The 6,195-nt window shown below is 40.8% G+C and overlaps 1 protein-coding gene across 4 annotated transcripts in view; it reads left to right on the top strand.

The window, feature by feature from the left end:
* arfgap1 (ADP-ribosylation factor GTPase activating protein 1) overlaps positions 1-6,195 on the top strand; it is a 62,560-nt gene that overhangs the window by 268 nt on the left and 56,097 nt on the right. The gene's annotated exons all lie outside the window — the stretch shown is intronic.

Genomic DNA, 6,195 nt, shown 5'->3' with positions numbered 1-6,195 from the left:
AAGAAGGGTAGTAGCATTTCTGATTGGTTCACATTGCCTGTCAATCGGGATGACGACAGTTAAGTTTGGTTGTGGTGGTCTGCTTGTTCTGGGCAGTAGCCGCCGGTGGTAATAAAATCCTGGCCCTAACTGAGCTTCACCTTTCAGGAGGAGTTGATCAGTTCTGGGTGGCTGCAGTGACCTTCAGCATATTTCTGAAATTTCAGTTTTACATAAGTTTTTCAGTTTTCTCTTTCAATTTTGAAAGAGAAACCCACTGTGTTTCCTAGTCGGCAGTTTTACCTACTGTCAGAGGTGTTTTACTGTGCTTCATATAATATATTCTGGAGAAGGCAGAATTAATCCTTTACCACCAAAGTGAAACGTACATATGTAATTCATTTTCTGTTATTGTTGAACCTTAAATCAAGAAAGCTGCCCATACGTGTTAATTTCAGGATCTGCGTGTTACCGGCAACACCGTCATTTATCGCCTCGTCCCTTTAAAGGGTTGTCACGACTGCCTTAAAACTAGATTTCCACTCTCTAGCGTTTTAAAGAGTGCGGGACGATCTTTTGAAGGATAAAATCTGGAGGAAGCACGAGAGAATGTGAAAATATTTCCAAGTCAGAATGGTTTGTAGCATTCAAAATGACTTATAGACGGTGGTATTCTCTTGTGGATGTTCGTTTCTGAAGATAATATACCTATAGATTTGGGAGATATTATTGGGATAGATATGATTAGGAAGGATTTTTTCTTTGCCTACCAGTAACTATGTTTTATAGAAATAGTACAGGCTTTAATTATGATGTGTGTTGTTGGAAGTTGGAAATGCTAGGAGTGGAGATGCGATGCCCATCACGAGGACTTCTTTGTCCTTGATGGTGTTGAATTTGAAAGTTGTTGCATCTGTACTCATCTAGACAAGTAGGGAGTATTCTGCCACACTTCTGACTTATTCCATGTTTAAGTCTGAAGAGTAATTGCTGCTTCATAGCACTGATAATGACAGCTCCCATTACTTTGCTGATAATAGAAACTAGATGAACTAAATTTGTCCAGCCTTTTATGGGTAAGATAAACTTGGGCAGTGTTTCCACAGTCTTCCAACTCAGCAGGTGAGCCAGATCCATGTTGTTGCTAAGATGGCTTGACTAGAGGAGCAACTAGTTCTAGAATGGAAGTCTTTAGTAATACAAACTTGGGTGTGCTTTGATCACATCAAACTTGTTATATCCAGTCCTATCAGCTGCTGCATGACATCACTTTAAGTGAATTGAATTGCTTCTTGGGGATAACAGCAGGCAACAGAAATGAATAATCTATGCTACATTTTTGGTTCAGCATGATCTGAATGCTTCAATTTTGTAGTTCACATGGTACAATTTTGGGCTTTGCCATTAAGGACAGTGATGTTTATGGGCAAGCACACTTAAGTGCTTGAGGAACTTTTGTAGGTGTGGCAGCATCTATTGAGGAAAAAGGATAGTTGGCATTTGCGTCAACCCTCATCTGGATGTTCTTGGAATTACCTTTCACTACCTGTTTAACTATTTGTGAAAATTGTGACCAGATGTGGCAGAAAATTTTGATTTGCTTTGCTTTGCTGTAGCACTGCTTAGCTGTATTTTGCCTGATATTCAACACACTCATAGCAGGTGTTGGAGCTTTGCCAGGATAGCATCTTGGGCTTGGCATACCTAGTGCTGCTCATAGCATGCCCTCCTGAATTCTAAACTGACACTTGATGCCAGAGCTTGATTATGATAATAACACAAGGATATGACAAATTGTGGTGGCGTATTTTTTCTGTGGCTGATTGTCCACAGTACATTATGAGTGCCTTGTTCAGAGCTGCCACAGCTGTTAGCCATTTATATGATTTGTGCTATACAATACAATAAAAAGTGTCCTTCCTGTGAGCACGCGTGACTCTCTCTGCCAAGCATAGCAATGCAGATGTGGCCAAATGCATCTAGAACAGATAGATTAATGTGGAGTAAGATCAAATAGCTTCATCCCTTGTATTTTGCTCAACACCTGCAGCAGGCCCAATCTGGTATGTGTCCTTCAGGAATTTGTCATCTTGCCTGCTGCTGGTGCTCTCATTCTGGAGGAACATTGAATCATACAGATTTCCTAGTCTTAAACTTACCTAATGTCATGGGCCTGGAGTTATTTTTAGGGGATTCTCAAGCTGTTTGGATCCCATTGTTGTACTACCTCTAGTGTACTGATCTTGCTGTTGGGGCAGGGATTTGATGGGGTATGGTGTAATTGCACATCAAACAGCATTGCTCAGCACAGTAACAAGCCCTTCTGTTGTTGGCCATAACCCCAATGTAATCCCATTTGCTTGCATGTGCTTCTATTCATTGCTTGTAATGTCTGTCTAAATGTCACATAAACATGCTATCATATTTTCTTTTACCACCTCCTCAGCAACACATTCTAAGCATCTACCATTCTTTAAAAAAGTTGCATCAGATCTCCTTTAAACTTTCATTCTCATCTGAAACCTAAGCCATCTAGTACTTGTCATTTTCATGATTGGCAATCTATCCTATCTATGCCTCTCATAACTACCGTAGATTCCGGACTACAGAGCGCACCTGATTAAAAGCCGCAGGCTCTAATTTTAGAAATAAAATCAATTTTTTAATTGTAAAGGCCGCACCGCTACTTTTAAATATACATACGTATCGGTAACACAAATTACGTTGCATATACTTTTTTACTGAACAGCACGAACAACATTCCAATATCTCCTAGCGACTGATAAAAATATATATACTGCAGCCTACCAGGAAAAGTTATTGATCGACTTTAACTTAAAAGCAGCGTTTTCGCTTGGGTCTAATCGGGTCTGACGCGCTTGCGCAATGCGATCGGGTCTAATCGGGTCTGACGCGCTTGCGCAATGCGATCGGGTCTGACGCGCTTGCGCAATGCGATCGGGTCTAATCGGGTCTGACGCGCTCGGGTCTTGCTTTTCTTCGAGTATTTTCCGTGTTGATGAGGGTGAGTACAAATGACTGATTTACAATAATTTAATTGTGAAAGTGCGCTTGATTTATCGTACAATTTCATTGGACCTCTGTGAACTACTCATCAATTTTATTGGTCTACTGTTACGAGGCAAAATGTTTACGAGGCGGCATGAAAAAAAAACCATGTATTAGCCGCTCTGGATTATAGGCTGCAGAGTTCAAAGCTGTTCAAAATGTGGGAAAAAAGTAGCGGCTTATAATCCGGAATCTACGGTATATACTTCTGTATCCAGAGATACCGGCCACGTGACAGATGACCTGCCACCTGGCTGGTCGGAGGACATACCACATGCCAATCAACATTTGGTCCCTCCCAACTAATCAATGCACACCTAAATTATTGGTCACCTTAATTGGATTACCTCACCCAGCCCCATGCTATAAAAGGTGAGGCTTGGCCCTGGCTCGCTGTCTCTTACAGACCACCTCATTGAAGGTAAGTGCATTGATTTATGTTTGGGAAGGTCTATCGTTTGTCCTGGTAAGGGAGCCGCAGCTATCCAAGGTCAAGAGGGATAGCTGTTGTAGGGCTTTTCCCTTGTTCTTTGTTTGTGTAACCATACCCTGTCCCCACACCGCTTCCTGTGTATTGTAGTTGCTTGTGTTGACCCGACTTCCCCTTGTAAATAAATTCCTTATTATTAAAACTGTGTGTGTCCAGGCCTCTACTGTTGAGACTCAAAGAACCAGTTATTGGGGGACGTCACGTGATGACGTAGGATCGAGATGCTGGAACCCAGCTCTCCCGTAAAAAAAAAATCAGTAAATTAATGTTTAAGTGAAGAAAAGTTAGTCAATACTTTCTAAAAGTTACTTATAAACTACTCCGGATTGTTTCAAGTTATGCCTTATAAACAGAAGATGAAGAAAACTACTACCGTGAAGACAACGCAAGTTAGAACAGAATCAGGGACCACCTCTGCCGGGAAGCCGCGGGCTTGGGTGCCTTGTGCCGCCGGCGATGCAGGGCGGGGGGCTGCGGCGGCGTCGACCGTTTCTAGAGAGAAAGACCAACGAGAACTGCACAAACGTGAAGGAAGGAGCATGCGCAAACGAGAACAACCTGAACTACAAATCCCAGTTACGACTGAAACCGAAAGTGAAAGTGAATCTGAGGGAGAGTCAGATTCTCTGGAAAAATCAGACGAAGATGGAGGTAAAAGTTTTTCTGGAAATATAGAAAAGACTTTGATGCAAATAATGCGTAAATTAGGCGCATTAAAAGTAATCAAAAAAAAGATAAATGTGGAGACTATGTTTGAGAAAATGACAAAAAGACAAGAAAAAATGGAAAAGAGAATTATAGATTTGGAAACTACAATGGAAGACATGGTTGAAAGAATGAATAAAATGGAAGATGATATTACTGCCTGGACATCAGAAAGAAAACAAATGTTGGAAAAAGTTGATAAGCTTGAAAATTTTAGTAGACGAAATAATATTAAAATTGTTGGACTTAAAGAAGATATAGAAGGAGAAGATCCAATAAATTTTTTTCAAAAATGGATTCCTGAAAAATTGGAAATGGAAGGAGAAACTCTAATTGAAATTGAAAGGGCTCATAGAGCCTTAAGGTCAAGACCTCAAGCTGACCAAAGTCCACGATCAATCTTGATAAAATGTTTAAGATACCAAGATAAAGAAAAGATCCTGAAAGCGGCTGCCCAATGTGCCAAAGAACCAGTTATTTTCCATCACAACAACTTCTATTATGTAAAGGTGCAGCCTCTGCTGAAGTGAAAGCAATCCAAGTATGTCCAACTTCTCTTTAGAGCTAATACTCTCTAATCTAAGCAGCATCCTTGTTTATCTCTTCTACACCCTTTACAAAGCCTCCAGATCCTGTCTGTAGTGTGGTGAGCTTCACGATTAACTGTGACTTGACTAAAGTTTTATATGGCTGCAGCATGACTTCCTGACTTTTATACTCAAAGCTTCAAGTGATGGAGGCGGGCAGATCATACACCTTGTTTACCACCCTGTCCACTTTCAGGGAGCTATGGACTTGCACCTCAAAATCTCTCTGTACATCAGTGAATAAAAGTGGCCTACCATTTACTGTATAACTTCCTTTTGCACTTAACCTCCCAAAATGCAACACCTTGCATTAGTACAAATTAAACTCCATTTGCCATTTCTCCACAAAGGTGTATTCTCAGAATTATCCCCTATAGACTGTATCACATTTGATTATTCTGTGGGTTAGCTGTTCCTATATAGATTTAGATTTCCATATGTTTGAGGAGGACTTTGGAAGGTCATCAAAATGGGAGCAACTTTGCCAAAATTAATGGAAACTTGGAATTGTAAAGTCTCTTTCATGTAGCAGTGTCCTCTTAGCTTGCAGTAAGAGGAGAAAGTATTAGTTGTGACCAATGAGGGAAAAAAGAAAGACAATTAAATGCATTTTGAAAATTTTGTTGAAATATCCAATAACATTGGAATTAGGGGTCGAATTCTAGAAATAAGGGAATTTTCAGGTTTGATTTTTCACAAATTTGAAAAGGAGGAGAGGGATGTCCTAAAATGGAAGGAAGATCATTGTGTTGATGGTCAGGCTCCTGCAGTTGTTGCCAAAGGTATTGGATGAATACAGGAGTATAACTACCGGTAAGTATTGTTAATAGTGGATGGGATATGGAAGTTGAAACGTGACTCTGTCTTGAGCAGTGTTTGGTTTGCTAGAGGTGCAAACCAGGGAGCAGGATAGAATTAGGAGTTAAGTATGGAGCTTCAGATAGAAGTAGATAGAACATAGAATAGTACAGCACAGTACAGGCCCTTCGACCCACAATGTTGTGCTGACCCTTAAACCCTGCCTCCCAAATATCCCCCCACCTTAAATTCCTCCATATACCTATCTTGTAGTCTCTTAAATTTCACTAGTGTATCTGCCTCCACCACAGACTCAGGCAGTGCATTCCATGCACCAACCACTCTCTGAGTAAAAAACCTTCCTCTAATATCCCCCTTGAACTTCCCACCCCTTAAAGCCATGTCCTCTTGTATTGAGCAGTGGTTCCCTGGGGAAGAGGCGCTGGCTGTCCACTCTATCTATTCCTCTTAATATCTTGAATGCCTCTATCATGTCTCCTCTCATCCTTCTCTCCAAAGAGTAAAGCCCTAGCTCCCTTAATCTCTGATCATAATGCATACTCTCTA

This window comes from Hemitrygon akajei, chromosome 11, assembly GCF_048418815.1.
Source record: "Hemitrygon akajei chromosome 11, sHemAka1.3, whole genome shotgun sequence".
NCBI lineage: Eukaryota > Metazoa > Chordata > Chondrichthyes > Myliobatiformes > Dasyatidae > Hemitrygon > Hemitrygon akajei.
Note: the sequence above shows the minus strand (reverse complement) of the source record. Positions and strands in the feature narration are given on the sequence as shown.